General features: G+C 39.3%; 1 protein-coding gene across 1 annotated transcript in view; it reads right to left on the reverse strand.

Moving 5' to 3' along the window:
• LOC148846691 (mitogen-activated protein kinase homolog MMK1) overlaps positions 1–19,137 on the reverse strand; it is a 77,053-nt gene that overhangs the window by 38,613 nt on the left and 19,303 nt on the right. The gene's annotated exons all lie outside the window — the stretch shown is intronic.

Genomic DNA, 19,137 nt, shown 5'->3' on the forward strand with positions numbered 1-19,137 from the left:
AAAAAGCATACACCCTATCTCTTTCAATAAAATTCTTCAAGATCACAGCATCATCAGGGCACTTTATCTCAAGAACCCGATAATGATCAAGCTCATGCCATAAAATTTGCAGCAGATTTGCATACTTTGTAGCACTTCTGCTCCCTTGTTTGGCTACCACTGTCTTCACTTTGACCTCATAGACACGAGCAGCATCGTGGGCTTTGGAATAGGTTTGTCGAACAGCATCCCAAATAGCCTTTGCAGAGGGAAGAAACATACAAGTATCACTGATCTCGTGTGTCATTGAACTCCAAAACCATGACATAATCATGGAGTCCTCTTCGTCACAAGCATCAAAATTTGGCTCGCCCAACTTTGGCCCTGTTCCAAGAAGGTGACTAATTTTTCCTTTTCCCTTCAAATAGGTATGCACTAGTTGTGACCACTTCAAGTAGTTATGGCCATTCAGTCTATATGTTGTCTGAATATTCTGCAAATCACCAGTGTGAGGATGAGAACTTGTTGCTCCTTCATCGGTTTGGACAGGAGCACTTGTTGCAGTCATGTCAGACATTGTTAATGGAGGAAAAATAAGGCCAGTAGGAAAGGAGAATAAAGGAAGGAGGAACTGGCCGGAATAAAGGAGAATAAAGGAAAACTTCTGGTTATAGATCAACATTGAAGGCCAGAAGAGAAAAACACGAAAAACTGGCATTGCAGGCCGAAAAAAAATCTCAAGGTTGACAAACCTAGAGCTCTGATACCACGTTTTGGAATGGTAGAACACTGATCTATTTCATTCTATTGTCAATCGGCATATTTATACAGTAAGGTGCTGAAATAAATAGAAAGAAGAAAAAAATAGAAAGAAAAGAAAATAGAAAGTACAAGAATAGAAAGAAAGAAATAGAAAGAAAACTTTCTAAATCAATCCTTCCACAATCCTAAGAATATATACAATTCTATTTTTACATAACTACCAAATATAGATCTGCACCAGTAACCCCACGTTTTCCAACATTTAATAAAATCCTTTTCCAGTGGTGTCCATTCTAGAAGAACCCTATTCATATTAGAGGAAGATGCAGGCACTTCCCCACATTTCTCATTACATCAACCAAAGAGAATGGTCAAAAAACGTTCAAAGATTTAATCCAGTGGGCAACTCTCACAATGATGCTTTCACATGAGGCCTCCTTGCTCCTCAAAAATTCTGGCAATCCTTTCCTCTCAAATTGCCCAAATAACTGCCGCTCTTTTGCATCTCTAACCTTTTCTTCAGCCAAGAAAAGGTTTAAGGGGCAAATAGGCTTGTCACATCCCAAATACAAGCAAAAAATGGACAAAATATTAGCAAGTTTCACCACAAGTTTTGCAAAGAGTGCACCAATTAGGGAATAAACATTAGTTTGGTCTTCTTTTCTAAAAGAATATCCATAGTAATGACCCTCCATGGTAAACTCTCCAACAAAAAGTCCCAACCTTGGAAGAAACTGGTTTGCACCAGATCTCTTTCACAGGGAACAACTGCATAGGTAAAGGTGGAGAACAAGGGACTCAAAAGTAGGAAACATAAGAGAAAAGACCCCTTGGGAGGAGGGAGAACAAGTTCAACTATCAGGCTTTTGAAAATCCAAGTAGACCCCACTAGAAGTTGGGTTAAGTTCAAGACACTAGGGTGATCAAACTTCCTAATGCCAATCCTGAACTCCAAGTCCCAATCAAAACCAGAAATTGAAGACGAAGAATTATAAGTTTAGATATTGACTCATAATTGAAGGTAGAAATTGAAAATGAGGGGAAACAGTCCTTTAAGAGGGATATATCCACCTATAGATCCTCCCAACGAAGAATTTTGTCATCAAAACCTTCCTCATATTTGATAAAATTAAGGAACACAAGAAGCAAGCAGTGAATAGCCTTCCAAGGAAACGATAATGTAGCCATTGAAGATAAACCAACATCCTAACTAGTAACCATCATTTCATGAATACTAACCACTGCCATGTACCACAGTTTCTGTCTTTCCATGGGCCACTTACATAGCCACATCCTTAGTAAAACCTTATTCTTCTCCTTTAAATTTACTATAACCAAGCCCTTTTAGTCATTTCTTCTGCACACTACTTCCCTTTTGACCATGTGATCCTTTGTTCCTTCTCTGAGCACCCACAAGCAATTTCTCATGACCGTTTCTAGCTCGTTAGCTATTTTCCTAGGATTCTTGAAAACAGAGAGGTAATAAACCAGGAGGTTAGCCAATGCATACTTGATGATGTCACACAGTGTATGCCCTTAGCTCCAATCAGATTGATGTACTTGATGACATTTATTGTAAATGAATTAAAGTACATAATTGATTCATGTGTTTTGGTGTGTTTCTGTATAATATCCTTAAACTGGACACTTATGAGACTCATGTTAGTTTAGAACATTCACAGCCATTGGATAGATCTGGGGAGATTTATCCTGCCAAGACTGACATTGATGTGCTGCCAAGTTAGTTGGGGTGGCCTGTCTCAACTGTCGGGGTGAGACCTAAGGCGCATGCAGTGCGGATTTTCTTGACACCGTGAACCAGACCAAAATTCCAGTATTACCCTAGACCTTAGAGACAGATGGACAAAACTGGAATGTTACACCTGACCCCTAGACTCGATAATGGTACTGCACTAGGTGTTGGATTGGGTTGTCTTTGATATGTCAATCAGTAAGATCCTTAGAGGGGGTCAAAACCTGGGTATGTTGGGACAGTCTGAGAATTCATCTGAGTGAGTGATCATAGTGACAGGATCAGCCCCTTTGTCAAACAAAGTGAATGATCGGGGATGCACTCTCTTTGATGGAAACCTAAACTGCTGGCAGTTGATTTCAAACGTTGAAATTTGTTTTTGCAAAATATATTTCTATAGAGATATATGTATATATATATAATGGTTTCAAAATGTTTACAAAAGGTTTTAATTCCCGGCATCCATGTGAGTAGAGAGTGCAGCACTGTTCCTTGCAGCCGAGGGAGAAGTCCTCTCTTGTCAGGCAGTGTTTGATCATTATGGGCTGAGAGGTTGAGTGTAAGACCATTAGGGTAATACCTGATGGGCTAAACTTGCATCTGCCCACAGTCCTTGGGTTTTCATAAGGTGGTTGGACCCAAAGACCATTTAGTGTAAATGTTTGGCCTATTAAAAACCCATTGTTATAGACTCAAGGGTTCATTGTCTCCTACAGTGAATTCGGCCAGGCCTTGTAACAAAGGCTAGGTTGAACCCATGTGGCGGATGAGTAGATCGATGTAAGGGTCTTACGCCATGCAAAGAGAGCCAACTGGGCAGCAGGTTAAAGGTGTAAGTGAGCACATAGGCTTAATGGGCCTAAGGCCCAATTCGAACTGGTCTTAAGTTAGTTAATTAAAAGGGTCTAGATCTGATTTATAATCTGATTAGGATTAGCTGAAGGATAAGATAAGTCTTATCCATTTAAGAGTCCATATCCAAATATCATATTTGGATCAAGAAACTCTCTCCTAGTTAGATTAGGAGGTTGATCCAAAGAAGACTACAAATAGGGTGCGAATTCCTCAGTTTTACATACAGCAATCTGCAGAATTCTCCCCTTGTTCTTGCTATCCCTACCCAGTTCGATCTCCATCTGTGGAACTGATCAAGAAGAGTTCTTGATATTGTTTCTTGGCTGAAGAAACAATCTGAAGTCATGCTCACCAGCCCTTTACTCCATTCTTGTTGAAGAGTCGTCCTGCTGATCCTGTTTCTTGGGCGTGAACACCTCCACCAGCCCTTTACTCCATTCTTGTTTCTTGGGCGTGAATACCTTCATTGAGAGTTACTGCTACTTCATATCAGGTATATCCCTCTCCTTCCTTTGGTTTCAGATCTGGTCCGGTTTTGTTTCAAGAATGATCCTTGAAAATGCAATTTTCTAAAATAGGGAATGCGATTCCTAAACAGGAGAGAATTTTTTGAAATTTCGCCAAACCTTCCTGCAGGGTTCGGCCATCCATATGATGGATCTCTCATCCCTCCAGATGAGAGTAATTTTTCCCCAGAAAGATATGTATTTCCTCTTCATGCAACAAGCTTCTTAGAGAATCTTTCTAGTATAGGGCTCCAAAACATGCTTTCCCTAGGGTTGGCTCCTAATGTCCTAAGTAGTTCATGGGCAACATGGCAAGTATACAACCCAACAAACCTACATGTCAGAGTCGGCTAAGGAAGGTATTTCGGTCTTTTCATCATCTGTTTAAGTATTATGTTAGTTACATGTCCCATACTTAAGTAGGGGCATATTTGACTTTGTACCTTGTTTGAGATTTGTGAAGTAAAAGAAAGAGAAGGGTAATTAAAGACCTATTAAGAAGAGAGAAACCAGACATAGTCTTGATACAAGAAACCAAACTGGCAGAATTGGATAGAAGATAGGTTAGACGTGTATGGAGATCAAGAGGAGTTTGTTGGACTTCGGCTCCTTCTTGTGGAACCTCTGGAGGTCTAGTAACCTTATGGAGGAAGGATGTTGTAGAATCAGTGGAAGAGCTAATAGGGAGATTTTCTATGTCTTTAAATGTTAGGAATGTGGGGGATGGCTTCACCTGGGTTTTAACCAATGTCTATGGACCAAACACGTATAGAGAGAAGAATGAGATGTGGGAAGAATTGTATGGCAAATGAGGTCTAATGAGATGTGGGAGGGTCCTTGGTTTCTTGGGGGGATTTTAATGTAATTAGGTTTTGTAATGAATCTAATAACCCCCAAAATGCAATTACAACCAACACGAGAAAGTTCAATGAATTCATTAATACTTGTGGTCTAAAGTAATTACCCCTCTTACAAGCCAATTTCACAAGTTCTAATTTCCAAGAAAGCCCCATTTGTTCGAAATTAAATAGGTTCCTCTTTACTGAAGAGTGGGAGAACCATTGGAGGAACCTGATGGCTAGAGTTCTACCCAAAGTCACTTCTGACCACTACCCTATCCAGTTAAGTCCTGAAACATTAGCCTCTAGTCCATGGCCTTTTAGATTTGAGAATATGTGGTTAACTCACCCGGATTTTGTGCACTTGATTGGGGAATGGTGGACAGAAGACTTAAGAGGAGTGAACTGGAAGGGAGTGAGATTCCACAAAAAGTTGAAAAGGTTGAGATCCAGAATCAATGAATGGAATAGGGAGCACTTTGGAAGGATAGAGGAGCAAAAAACTAACATGGTGTCTAGGATTGAGGAACTAGATCCCAAAGAAGCCCAAAGGATGATGAGTTAGCAAGAAAGGGTGTTCAAAAGAAACCTAAAGAAGGATCTGGAAGAGGTTCTTCTAAGAGAGGAAATTTCTTAGAGGCAAAAGTCAAGACACAAATGGATTAAGGGGATGGAAATAGAAAATTTTTCCATACATTGGCTAATGGGAGAAGAAGAAAAAATTTCGTGGCTAAGGTAGAGATGAATGGGGAGGAAGTCACAAATCAAGATGAGATAGCCAGATTGTTTGTGGATCATTTCAAATCAATCTATGGGAAACTGTTGAATAATAGGCCCACTTTGAAAGATTTGGATTGGACTAGATTGTCTGAAGAACAAGAAACTGGTTAGAAAGGGATTTTAGTGAAGAAGAGATCAGACAGGCGGTGTTTTCAGTGGATAGATCCAAAGCACCTGGTCCAAATGGCTTCACAAAGGATTTTTATCAAGACTGTTGGGATGTGATTAAAGAAGACCTTGTTGGGGTGTTTTAGGAATTTGCAAATAAAAAAAAAAAGGTAAGCCCTAGAGTTAATGCTACTTTCTTAGCCCTAATCCCAAAGAAGGTAGATGCAAAAGACCCTAAGGATTTTAGGCCAATTAGTCTGGTGACAAGCATCTATAAAATCCTGCCTAAAGTGTTGTCTCTGAGAATTCAAGTAGTACTACCCTCCATCATTAATCAAGCACAAGGTGCTTTCGTGCAGGGAAGGCAAATAACGAATCAAATCTTAATAGCAAATGAGTGCATGGAGGACATGAGAAAGTCGGGGACTCAAGGTTTTGTATGTAAGTTAGATTTAGAGAAGGCTTATGATCTTGTGGATTGAAGTTTTTACTAGAGGTCCTAGGGTGTTGTGGTTTTGGAGATAGATGGTGCAACTAGATAAAGGGTTGTATTAGCTCCTGCCATTACTCAGTCTTGGTTAATGGGGTGGTCAAAGATTTTTCCCCAGCTTGTAGAGGCCTTAGACAAGGTGACCCTCTCTCCTCGTTTCTTTCCACCTTAGTTGTAGATGTCTTCAGTAGATTAATATCTAAGGCAAAAAGGGAAGAGGAAGTGAGAGGTTGGAGGATTGGAAGGAACAATGTCCGAGTAACCCACCTGCAGTTTGTCGATGATATCATAATATTTTGTGAAGGGGGGGTGATAGGCGAGAAGTGAGGAATCTCAGAGCACTGCTACAGCACATTGAGAATGTCTCCAATTTGAAGATAAACCTGGATAAGAGTTGTGTGGTAAGTGTTAATTTGAATGAGAAGATCCTTCAATCTATGGCAGATTGTTTAGGTTGTTCCATTTCTTCGTGGCCCTTGTAGTACCTAGATTTCACTCTAGGGGCTAACCCAAAGGAGAGTAGATTTTGGACCCCGATTCAGGTTGAGAAAATATTAGCTTCTTGGAAAAAGAACTACATCTCTAGGGGGTAGAGTGACTTTATTGAGAGCTACCCTAGCAAACCTATCGGTCTATTTTTTTCTCTATCTTTAGGATTCCTAATATGAAGGCTAAGAAGTTAGAGAGGTTAATGAGATCTTTGTTGTGGGAGACTGGGGAGGAAAAGAAAGATCACCTAATCATGTGGGAAATAGTTTGTAAGAGTAAAAAGGAGGGTGGATTGGGATTAGGAAGGTTAGCTCTAAAGAATAAAGCTCTCTTAGGAAAATGGTTGTGGAGGTGGCCTAGAGAAAGGGAGAGGTTGTGGCATGAAGTGATAGCTAGTATACATGGCAAACTAGAAAATGGATGGGATGCGGGTGTATCACGTCAAGCTAAGTTGGCATCTCCTTGGAAAGCAATCCAAAGTATCCCTCCCTCAGTTTCTCAACTTTGCCAGAAATGATGTCAGTTCTGGTGACTGTTTTATTTTGGGAAGACACTTGGGTGGGTACCGTTACCCTTAAGGACAGGTTCCCAGCTCTCTATTCTCTTTCCCTTTACAAGGAAAAAGCTCTCTCATTTTCTCCCATCTCTTACTTCACCCTCATCCTTAAGTTGGGACTTTGGCTTTCGTAGAGGATTGAGGGATGATGAACTTAGTAGTGTTTCAGACTTGTTGTCTCTTCTTGGTAGTGTCTTTCTAGACCCTCTTAGTTCAGATGTGAGATTATGATCCCCTCATCCAAAAGGTTTTTTCACTTGCGCTTCCTTTTTTAAGTTCCTTTGCTCTTCCACGGGACGCTTGGGTTTTCTGACCAAGGAGATTTGGTCTAGACCTGTTCCACCTAAAACAATTGTTTTCTAGTGGGAGGTGTTTTATAGAAAGAGTAATACTTTGGACTGCTTGCAGAAGAAAAGGCATTTCATGTGTTTGTCCCCTAACTAGTGTGTACTTTGCAGGACTAGTGGTGAGGATTGCTCCCACCTACTTCTTTCTTGTTCCTTTTAAAATGCTATTGGGAGTTGGATTTTTTCTTTGTTTGGGTGCAAGTGGAATCTGCCCATAAACTTAAGTCACCTGTTCAATCCTTCTTTTTTGTGTGGCCTACAAAAAATGGAAAAATGATGTGGAGATGTATTAGAGCAGCCGCCATGTGGACAATCTGGGAAGAAAGGAATGCAAGGGTATTCAAAGAAAAGGAAAGAAGTTCAATTCTGCCCTTCTTTGTAAATGGCTTTGGAGATTTGCTAATGAAAGAAATGCATGGTGGAGAAAGCTTATTGTGGATAAATATGGGGTGGATTGGGGTGATTGGAGATCCAAGTGCCCTATTGCAAGAGGGTAAGCTCCATATGGACAAGTATCTTGAAGGACTTTCCTTTATTTGAGGAAGGAATCAGATATAAGGTGGGAAATGGGGAAAGAATTAAATTTTGGAAAGATTCTTGGTGCTCTAAAGTGTGCTTGAAAGAAGCCTTCCCTCTCTTGTATCAAATTTCTGTTAATCAGGATTCCTCTGTTGCTGAGATTTTTAATGTTTCTGGTAATTCTATTACTTGGAATCCGCTTTGTAGGAGGAGTATCTTTGATTGGGAAGTTAAAAGAGTATGCGAATCTATTGGGATTGCTTTGCAATCAGAGGGTTGATTTGAATAAGGAGGATGCTTGGAGTTGGAAATGGGAAGCTGATGGATTTTTCACTGTTAAGTCTATGTTCCTCAATTTGGTCAGTTCAGGTCATGTGAACTTTCCGGCTAGGCAAATCTGGAACTCAACTAGTCCTTCTAAAGTAAAGTTTCTGATTTGGACAATAGTTTTAGATAAGTGTCTGACCAGAGTTAATCTGATGAAACGTGGCACTCAGATTCTGGATATATCATGTGGCTTGTGTGGTGGTTCGGCAGAAACTATTGAACATCTTTCTATGCATTGCCCAGTTTCGACTTATATTTGGGGGCATTTCCTTCAGGCCTTGGAAGTCAGTTGGGTAATGCCAAATTCTGTGAAGGATCTGTTGTATTGTTGGAGAATTGAGATCCTCAGCAAGAAAGGTAATTTGGTTTGGAACAGTATTCCGGCAGCTGCTCTTTGGACTATCTGGACTGAAAGAAACAACAGAATTTTCCAGGGTAAAGCTAAATCTCCAGGGGAAATGATGCAAAAAGCTGTGGGCAAATTATTGTCTTGGGTGTTGGCAACAGAGGAATTTAAAAATCAGAACATGCGATTGTTGTTTAGCTCTCAGTCTTGGATGAGATTGGATGAGATTGTAATCTGAGGTGGCTCTAGGCAGCCTCTATTGGCCTAGGCTCCTTTGTATAGTTATTTGATTTAATAAAGTACCTTACCTTTTACGAAAAAAAAAAAATGGTTAAGAACTATGGACTTCTTTCATACATTTTCCTTAGATGATATTTGGAGAAACTGGAAAGCGGTGACCAATAGTCATACAAGGACAAGGAATATGCAGTGTGGAAGCCTCTACCTGAAGGTTGGGCAAAGCTGAACTTCGATGGTAGTAGCCAAGGAAACCCAGGCCCATCGGGGATTGGAGGGGCGCTGAGAGATAACGAAAGCAACATTTTAGCCTTGTTTGCAGGCCCTGTGGGAATAGGAGACTCTAATAGAGCTGAGATTTTAGCAGTTGTACAAGGTATTCAGATTGCAGAACAATTAGGAGTTGAGCATTTGGTAGTTGAAGGAAACTCCAAAATTGTTGTGGGATGGATGACAGAGCCAGCTTCAGCTATGTGGCGATACAGAGACTTATTGAGGAAAGTCAACTAGCTCACAAGAAACATGACAATTACCTCTCTTTGGGTGGGAAGATCAGCAAATACCGGATGGGCCAGCTAAGCAAGGGACTTCAAGGGATCATTTATTTTGGGCTGCGATGTAATTCTATTTCTGTTTATTCCTGTTTTTAGTTTCATGTAATACTTTGTTAGAAGAAGTAACAGCTCGTGCCTCTTCATGGGTTTCCTGTATCGCCTTAATTTTCTGGATTAATACATTATCTTCATTCATCAAAAAAAAATAGAGACAGAGCTTATGAAGAATAGGATCAAAGCACTGGTAACCCTTGTAAGAGGAGGGATACTCCAAAATGATACTTGGAATAGACCGAGATCATGGACAAAAGCACAACAAGTAAGAACCCTCATGGGAATGGAAAATAAAGGAGACTGAGAGAACAACAACTAATGAGGGGCCTTGTAGTTCAACACTCTGGAGAGCATGTGATCGATGACATAAGCAGAAGCAAGTACAGCATCTATCCAAGAATGTTTTGGTACATTCATGTGTAACATCATCCCTCGTGCTACCTCAAGGAGGTGTATGTTCTTTCTTTTTGCAATACTATTTTGTTGCGGTGTTCTTGCACATGAGCTCCTATGAATGGATCCATGAGAAGCAAAGAACTCATTGAGCTCACCATGGAAATATCCCTTTGCGTTATGTAATTGAAAAATCTGAATTTCAATATGAAACTGTGTAAACACCATCCTCTGGAAATCTCTCACAATCTTTGGAACTTCGTCTCTACTACACATGGAAAATACCCATGTATAGCGGGAGAAATCATCAATAAATGTGATAAAGTACTTGTACCCACCCTCTGAAATTATAGTAGTAGGCCCCCAACATCAAAATACACAATATGGAAAGGGAAACTTGATCTTTTATTACTTGAATAAAATATTGTTCTACATTACTTGCTCAACTTACATGTTTGACACTGAACATGACTTAAATAAATAAGGAAACAAAGACATCACTATTTCAAAAGGCACATGACCTAACCGATTATGCAACAACAAAAAAATGACTCCTATTTGACTGACTATGCGACTCTAAGGATGACACTGAGAAACCAGCCTTATTGTCAAGAGTGTAGAGACCATCCACTAAGCTTCCTCTACCAATAGTCCTCCTAGAAGTTAGATCCTAAAAAGCACATGAACCAAGAAAAAATATTACTATACTACAGTTTAAAGAGTTTGTGATACTACTAATGGAAAGTAGATTGATAGGAAGTTGAGGGACATGCAAAAGGTTTGGCCTACAATGGAGGAGAATGATCCATCTACAAGTCTCACCTTATCCCTTCATAACAAAAGGCTAAAAGACTGAAAAAGGTTTGGCTTACCAGTCATGTGGTAAGAGGCCCCTAAGTCAATGATCTAGGGGGAACCAGTGGCAGTGGAGACATGGAAACTAGAGGCCCTACCAAGGCGCAAATGAAGTAGAAGGGGTACCAGTAATTGAACTGTCCATGTGGTGCAAGGCCCTACAATATGATTCCAAATGACTACGAAAAGAATTCAATGTATCTTCCTTAGGGTTAGAACCAGTGAAGTGCTCCCGAGCAATACCAGCTGACACCCTAGCAGATTGAGTATCTTAAGTTGCCACATTTGTTGCATTATGGGTTGTAGTAGGCTTCTTCTAACCCTGCACTTACCCTACTCTTGGTTCTTTACAGCCCCCACTTTGGCCTCCCAAAGAGCTCCCAACATGTGTCACGTGTATTTCTTGGATATATGTAACAAGTTGGTACTATATGATATATATTTTCCAGCTTGAGGGAGAGTGTTAGAGTCATCTAAGGAAGGGTATTTCAATCTTTTCATCATTTGTTTAAGTATTAAGTTAGTTACATGTCTCATACTTAAGTAGGGGCATATTTGACTTTGTACCTTGTTTATAATAGCAAGAAGTAATTAAAAGAAAAGAAAATTACAAAAATTCCACTGACGGCACACCCTAATAATAAAATAATTAAAACAAGAAAAGAACATGTTGACAGCACCCTAACAATAGAAACAAAGAACAACTCTAACAACATTATTCAGCTACATGGGAATGGACACGATGGCATTTGGGTGAAGCCACCACAACCTGATGCTTCCATTGGCCACCAACTAGAATCAAGAGATCATATGTCAAAGTTAAAAGATATGGTAGTCAAAGTAGATGTCAGGTCAAGTAGAAGCCATAACAAATCAGATGCTAATGAGAAAGCCCAAACAGCTCGATCGTAAAAAAGAGGAGCTATCAGTATGGCAGCAAGAGAGGCCTCTCAAACAGCTCGAGCATCCAAGCCAATAACATGGTTGGTGTGGATGATCAGCCAATTGACACAACACGACAAGAGGTTTTCAAAATCAAAAAAGAGGTTTATAGGTCCTTTATAAAATAATTAGTAGGAAAATCTTAGTTGAAGAGAGGTGGATTTCGTGAAGGAAATCGGATGGCCCCACATCAATATTCCATAGAAAGGGAGCATGGTAAGACTTCAACCTAGGAACTAATAAAATGCAACAATAAACCAAGTGTGAGTAAAGCCAATGATTTGGACCCAAACCAGGAAAACTAGGCAGGAAATACTATTCAAAAAGAAAAAATGAGGCAAACCCTAGGCGACAGCAAAACAACCTATCCAAGATCAAGAGAAAAACCTAGAGGAAATGTGGAAGTTAGAGCAGAGATGAGAGGAAAGGATTTGATGAAGGTGAATGAGCCAAACTCCTTCGATCCAAATCTCGGTCCAAAGACACTCAAACAGAAAAAAGACCTCTAGTCAATTTACCAGAGGTTTTCAGTGCTCAATATATGCAAGCTAGCTTGACCCCTCTATTCTAGATGTTCTAAGGAGCGTCCTCTCCAAGGAGGGAAGATGTTGTAGTGTGATAGTCACGGGAAGATTCAGCTGGAGAGGAGGCATTGTTTATCACTCCTTTAAGTTGGTACTTGGGGCTAATTCAGAGATGATCTGCGATGAAGATGTAGAGTAGGAACCAAGATGGGACCAGACCAACCATCAACATATTTCTTGGGTCAATGAAATGAAATCAAAGGAAACAAAGGCCCAGAGAAGAATTAAAGAGCTGTACAATTGGATGTAGGTAAATATCTCTTAGATAAATAAGTTCCTAAGGGTCTCATTCAAAAGAATGGAGAGGAAGGTGTCAGCCATATTTGAAGCGATAAAAGAGAAACTATGGTTTACTACTTAAAGGAATTTCTGGTGTCTTTAAATTTAGTTTTAGTGAGAATAGAAAAGTGTTAGTAGAGTTGTTTAGGAGTTGGAGTCCTTATTTAAGTGACATTTTTTTATGTCCTTACTGAAGTGATAGAAGAGTTGTTTAGGAGTTGGAGTCCTTATTTAAGTGACATTTTTTTATGTCCTTATTGAAGTGATATTGTGGGCTACTTGTGGATTTTTCTTAGCTTTTTTTTTTTTTGATAAATAGCTTAAAAAGATTCATTAACTGAAATAAAGAAGTACAAAGAGAAGGGAGAAGTAAACTCTCTTAACTCTCCCCAAGCAATTTCATAGATTACAACATAGCCCAAAATAATTGACTTCTTCCCACCCCTTGTTTGGCCAATGCATCCGCAAAGGAGTTGTCATCTCTTTTCACCCAAATCACACTCACTTCCAGTCCATCTGTGAACCACTTAAACCTTCCTTTTCATTAATGTAGTCCCACCAACCTAGATCCTCTTCCTTCTGAAGCCAGCTTATAACCAACTATGAATCCCATTAAATTATCAATTTTCGAATATTCATTGCCTTGTATTTTTTAACCCCTTCCAAAGCAGCTAGAATTTTATCCCTCAAAGAATTTCCCCCACCAATTGGTACTAGAAAAAGGCCAATAATTCTTCCTTCACCATTTATGAAAAATCCTCCAATTCTTGAGGAAACCGGGTTCCTTCACTTCTACCATTGAAGTTCAGCTTAACAAAACCACTGATTGGAGGAGACCAAAGTGGCCTCGAGACAGCCTTACTAGGAACAGAATCAGCCACTTCCTTCCTGCTTCTCATCAAATCTGTATGAGAAATATCCTTAAATATTTTTAAAGTTTTCACCCAATGGATCACTCTAACAGTGATGACTTCAATTAGAGCACACTTGTCAAAAAAAATGACTTCAATTAGAGAATACCCTACTCCTCTCTTTTTCTGCAAAAGTTCTTCAATTGCTCTCTTCCCATATTGTCTAACAAACTGCTGGCCTTATGCACCTCCGTAAAGTTTTTGCCCTCTTCTTCTGCTAGCTAACAAAGGAAAGGCCAAACAGTCTTGTATATTTGGTGGGGATTTCCACCTACACCCAAACAAGGAAAGAAACCAATCCCAAATTGAAGATACTAAGGGCAGAAGATTAATAAGTGATGGCAAGACTCACCATTAGCCTAACAAAGGAGACACCAGTGAGGAGATAAACACCACTTCCATCTCTTTCTTTGGAGAAGGTCAAAGGTATTAACCCTTTCTAGAAACACTTCCCCAGCAAAAACCTCCAATCCTAGGCAGAACTAGTTTGTTCTAGATCTCTTTAACCAGACCCAGATTATCACCCAATACGATTAGAGACAAGAAAAAGGAGGCACAAGTGAAAGTACCTGAAGGGGAAAGGGTCCAAATCCGACTCTCTTTGAGGGATCGAATAAAACCCTCTTAAGACAAAGGTTCAAAGTATCGATACACCTCTATCTATCAGCAGAGGTGTATTGGTACTTAAAACCATGTGCTTTTTATGTTTTTTTAGTTTTTTTCCTCAATATTTGGTTTATATATATATATATATAGATATATATATATATTTCATTAAAAAGGAATTCCTGAAAACACCTATAAACAGGTGTATCGGACCCCTAAAGATATGACACAATATGCCCAATGTGGGGCGTATCGTATCAGTACTCTGAACCTTATACAAGACCATGAAGTAAAGTTAAAGCACTATCTAATTTAGAGGTGTGCAATCCTCTTCTAATCCCCAAGTCTCAATCAAACCCTAAGCTTGATGTGGAGGGAACCATGAGGGAAGAAATGGGCTTATTCCTCCAGTTAGAAATTGAAAAAGGGAGGGGAATTGTTCTTTTAGGGGTGAGATACCCAACCAGAGATGATCCCAAAATTTTAGAAGACTACTGGAACAAGGATTATACCTGATATGAGGTAGAGAGGAAGGTAGGATAACATAATTAGACTTCCAAGATGAAACCCTTGTATCCCCAACCAAAACTCTAGCATCACAACCATCACTGCTAATTACCCCTGCCCACAGCTTGTCTCTATCAATTGGCAACCCCTAGAGCCACTTATCTACCATATTTTTTGCTGCTTCTAACCACTTCCCAACACACTCTATGGTCCGTTTTCTCCTCCTCTTGCTCCCACAAAAAGTCCCTTATCATCTTTTCTAGCCTCTTATAATCCCTTCTGGAATTCTAAACACTAATAGGAAATAAACTGGCAAGCAAGTTGGCTAGAGTGGACCTAATAAGGGTGATCCTCCTAGGAATAAATATTTTTTCTTCCAGGAAACCAATTTTTAGTAGACCTCTCTAATACCGGATTCCAAAAGTTAATACCTCTAGGATCATCCCCCAAAGACATCCCCAAATAATTCATTGGTCGTTGAAAACTCATGCATCACAACATTTCTGCCACCTCTGAAATTTCTCTTTCCTCCATATTCAGGCCTACAATACAACTCTTATCCCAATTAATTTTTAAATTTGACATTCTCTTAAAGACGAATACAATCACCTTTAGGTTTCACACTCACCTGGGATCACCACCATCATAGAATAGAATTGTATCATCAACAATCTGTAGGTGGGTGATTGAAATCTCCTCTCTACCTACTCTCCACCCCCCTCATCAGATTTCTAGCATCAGCCCTAAAAATTAGCCTTCCAATAACATACGCTACTAAAGTAACAAAAAGGGGCAAGAGGATCCCCTTGCCTTAGCCCCCTAAGGTCCAAAAAAAGATCCACTACAGTTCCATTGACCAAAATCGAGTAATGCCAAGTCCTAATGAAACCTGAAATCCAATTAAACCAACGATCGCGAAACCTAAATTTGCTCATTACCCCCAACAAAAAACCCCAATTAACCAAGTCATGGTCCTTCTCCAGGTCCAACTTACACACCAAACTCTTCTTCCCAAACCTCTTTAAATCTTCAACACTTAATTGGCAATTAAAATTTGATCAGTGATTTGCTTTTCCCTATCAAAAGCACTTTGAGAAAGCCTATGACTTGGTTAACTGGGGTTTTTATACAAGTTAATCAAATTGATCGGTCTGAACTCCTTTGGGCTAACAGCATCAACTTTCTTTTAGATTAAGGCAAAAGGTGGAATTGAGCCCTAGCTTTATCACACCTCTCTCAAAAGAATTCATTAAAAACCTTCGACATGTCAACTTTGAAAGTCGATCATCCAATGATCATATTGTGCCAAAAATCCCAGTTCAAAAATTCATAAAACCCTAATGCTGAAATCACACATATGAGAAAATTGGACCAATTGGGTTCTTGGACCATGAAATATTGGATCTTTTGGATCAAGATTGTGTGCATTACCTGATTTTGAAGTCCACAAATGTAGAATTCGAAGTGGTGTGCACACTCAAGCTTGAATCTTTCTGGTAACACTGCAACAAGTTGAAGATGGTGCAATTCTATCTTTGTAGTCTTGGATTTCTTCTCCAGAATGTACAGCAGCAAAGATCTGTCCTTTCTCACGTTTTTGGGTGATTTTCTTGACCAAAAAAAAAAGGTGTAGTAGTGCTAGAAAGAATGGGTAAAAGGTCTAGTTGAATGGGGTTCAAAACCCTAGTCTAAAGGTCTCACAATGGTGGGATAGAATTCAGCTAGTAATTGAGAACTTGCATGGTTCGATCCCTTCTAATTCCTCTCTATTTATAGACTTGGGATTGCTGCATGAGTCCTCTCCTAATCTATTTACATGTCCTAACTTATTTAGGATAAGATTAGAGAGAATCTAGCTCTCTTAAATCAGCCACTAGATTGGAATCCATCTAATTAATCAAACTAGTCAAATCCCAGTCTTACTAGACTTGTCTAGAACAAAGTTTGACTAGGACTCTTATGTAAAACTCATAATTATCCATTAGCACCCCATTAATGCTGTAAAATATTTACCAAATTAGGAGACTACAGCTTGTATGGTGTGGGGCACACAACTTAATGAGAGTGCCAACATGTCACATGCTTTATACAAGCTAGCGGGGTTGGCCGCTTAAGTTTTTACTAGCCATTATAGGCTAATTCGACAATAGTTGTTATGGCCTATGGGTTTAAGTGATCAAGCCCATTAAGGTTCAGCCCATCCCCATTATGTGATACTCAAGTCAATATAGCCCAATTAATCACTTGCAATCAATCTATCTGCTATAAACACTTGACACCACATTAACGGAAGGATTTTTTTCCTCTATCTTTATGACATGGTGTCCAACTCCCAACACCACTGGATCCTTCATTGAGGATTCAGATAATCCTACTGTCAGTAGATTCAAACTCCAAGGAGAAAGTTCTACAAAGTGTTCTCTATGTCTTAACATAATAGTACCTATCACATTGATCATCAATCGACATACTATCCTTCAATGTCCCAACATACCGAGATATTTGAGTCTAGACGGATCTCACTAGTTGTCATATCAAAGACAGACAAATTTAATACTCAATCTGATATCAATAAGAAGTCTAAGGATTAAAAGAAACACCCAGTTGTTCCACTTGTCGGAAAGTCCAGGAACATGTTGGGTTTGATCCAATTCAAAGTTTCTTGTAAACACCCATCCTCACACCTTAGGTCACAACCCAAGCAGCTAGCTCCACAACCTTGGACAGTGCGAAAAAGACAACTTTGTCAAGATAAACTTCCCCCAATGCATCCACTAGTTGTGAAGTTTTAAGTCCATATTATAACAATCATGTGGTTTCATACATAATACTTATATGAACTAAGGGTATTTAGTAGAACAACTCGATCATACATGAAATAAGCATTCTTTTCATAACAAAATTATGTACAATACATCAATTGGAGCAAAGGGCATAAACACTACCTGACAAACTTTCAACACATCCCAAAAATCTTGATAGAAAGCCATTGTGAAATCATCGGGACCCAGTTATTTGGATCTATCCATAGAAAATACCACTTTGATAATTTAGCCCAATCCAAACCATCAAGACACACACTATTATCCAACGGTCTCTTAAAAATATATTTAAAGTGAACCACAAAAACTCGTGCAATCTCACCATGAAAGATTGCCAGGTCAAGGTTACTCCATCCCCCACCAATTTTGAAAGAAAATTTTTCTTCCTTCCATTAGCCAGAGCATGAAAAATCCGATGTTCCTATCACCCTCCCTAAGCCAAGTGTTCTTTGATTTTTGTCTCCAACTGATCCCTTCCTTAAGTAACAAATCCTCCAAAAGCCTCGTCAAAGACCACCTCTCCTCGTTATCCCTTCCTTCAAAGGTGTCCAAAGCTTTTTTTGCATCTAAGCCCTCAATTCTACTAATTAACTATTGTTTTCTCTCTTCTAATCTTCTAAAATGTTGAACGTTCCACTCCTTAATGTTGGATTTGTCTTAGTTTTAAAACAATAAGAAATTCTTTTAGGTCAATTACATAGTAACTAGGCAACCCATTCTTGCCCAGAATTGCCTAAACACTTAGACAACTATGGAAGCCAATGTAATGAATGATGATTAATAGTAAAACTAGATGCATCAGCAAAGGAGTTATCATCTCTTTTCACCCAAATCATATTCACTTTCATTCCTCCTGTTAACCACTTAAACCTTCTTTTTCATTAATGCAGTCCCACCAACCTAGATCCTCTTCCTTCTGAAGCCAGCTTATAACCAACTATGAACCCCATTAAATTATCATTTTTTGAATATTCATCTCCTTGGCTTTTTGAACCCCTTCCAAAGCAGCTAGAATTTCAGCCCTCAAAAAAACTCCCACGCCAATTGGTACTAGAAAAAAGCCAATAATTCTTCCTTCACCGTTTCTGAAAAATCCTCAATTCTTGAGGGAACCAGATTCCTTCACTTCTACCATTGAAGCTCAGCTTAATAAAACCACTGATTGGAGGAGACCAAATTGGCCTCGAGACAGCCTTACTAGGAACAGAATCAACCACTTCCTTCCTGCTCCTCATCAAATCTGTAGCAGAAATATCCTTAAATATTTTTAAAGTTTTCACCCAACGGATCACTCTAACGGTGATGACTTCAATTAGAGCATCCCTTTTCTCTTTCTGCAAAAGTTCTTTGATTCCTCTCTTCCCATATTGTCCAACAAAACGCAGACCTTATGCACCTCCATAAAGTTTTTTCCCTCTTCTTCTGCTAGCTAACAAAGGAAAGGTCAAACAGACTGTGTGTATTTGGTGAGGGGTTCCACCTACACCCAAACAAGGAAAGAAAACAATCCCAAATTGAAGATACTAAGAATAAAGTAATAATCTGTCCAATATAGAGCATGGGATCACCAAAATAATTTGACAAAAGAGTATGGCAAGCTTTTGTAATAACGGAGTAAACACTTGTTCTTTGTGCAGATAGTACTGTAGAGTTTCTATAATGTGCATTCAATTTTCTAGTAGAAACATTGCTCTTCCACAACAGTGAGGCCTTTTCAGATAAACAATAATGTAACAG

This window comes from Nelumbo lutea, chromosome 7, assembly GCF_056320005.1.
Source record: "Nelumbo lutea isolate HS-2025 chromosome 7, American lotus-T2T, whole genome shotgun sequence".
In the NCBI taxonomy this organism is placed as follows: Eukaryota; Viridiplantae; Streptophyta; class Magnoliopsida; order Proteales; family Nelumbonaceae; genus Nelumbo; species Nelumbo lutea.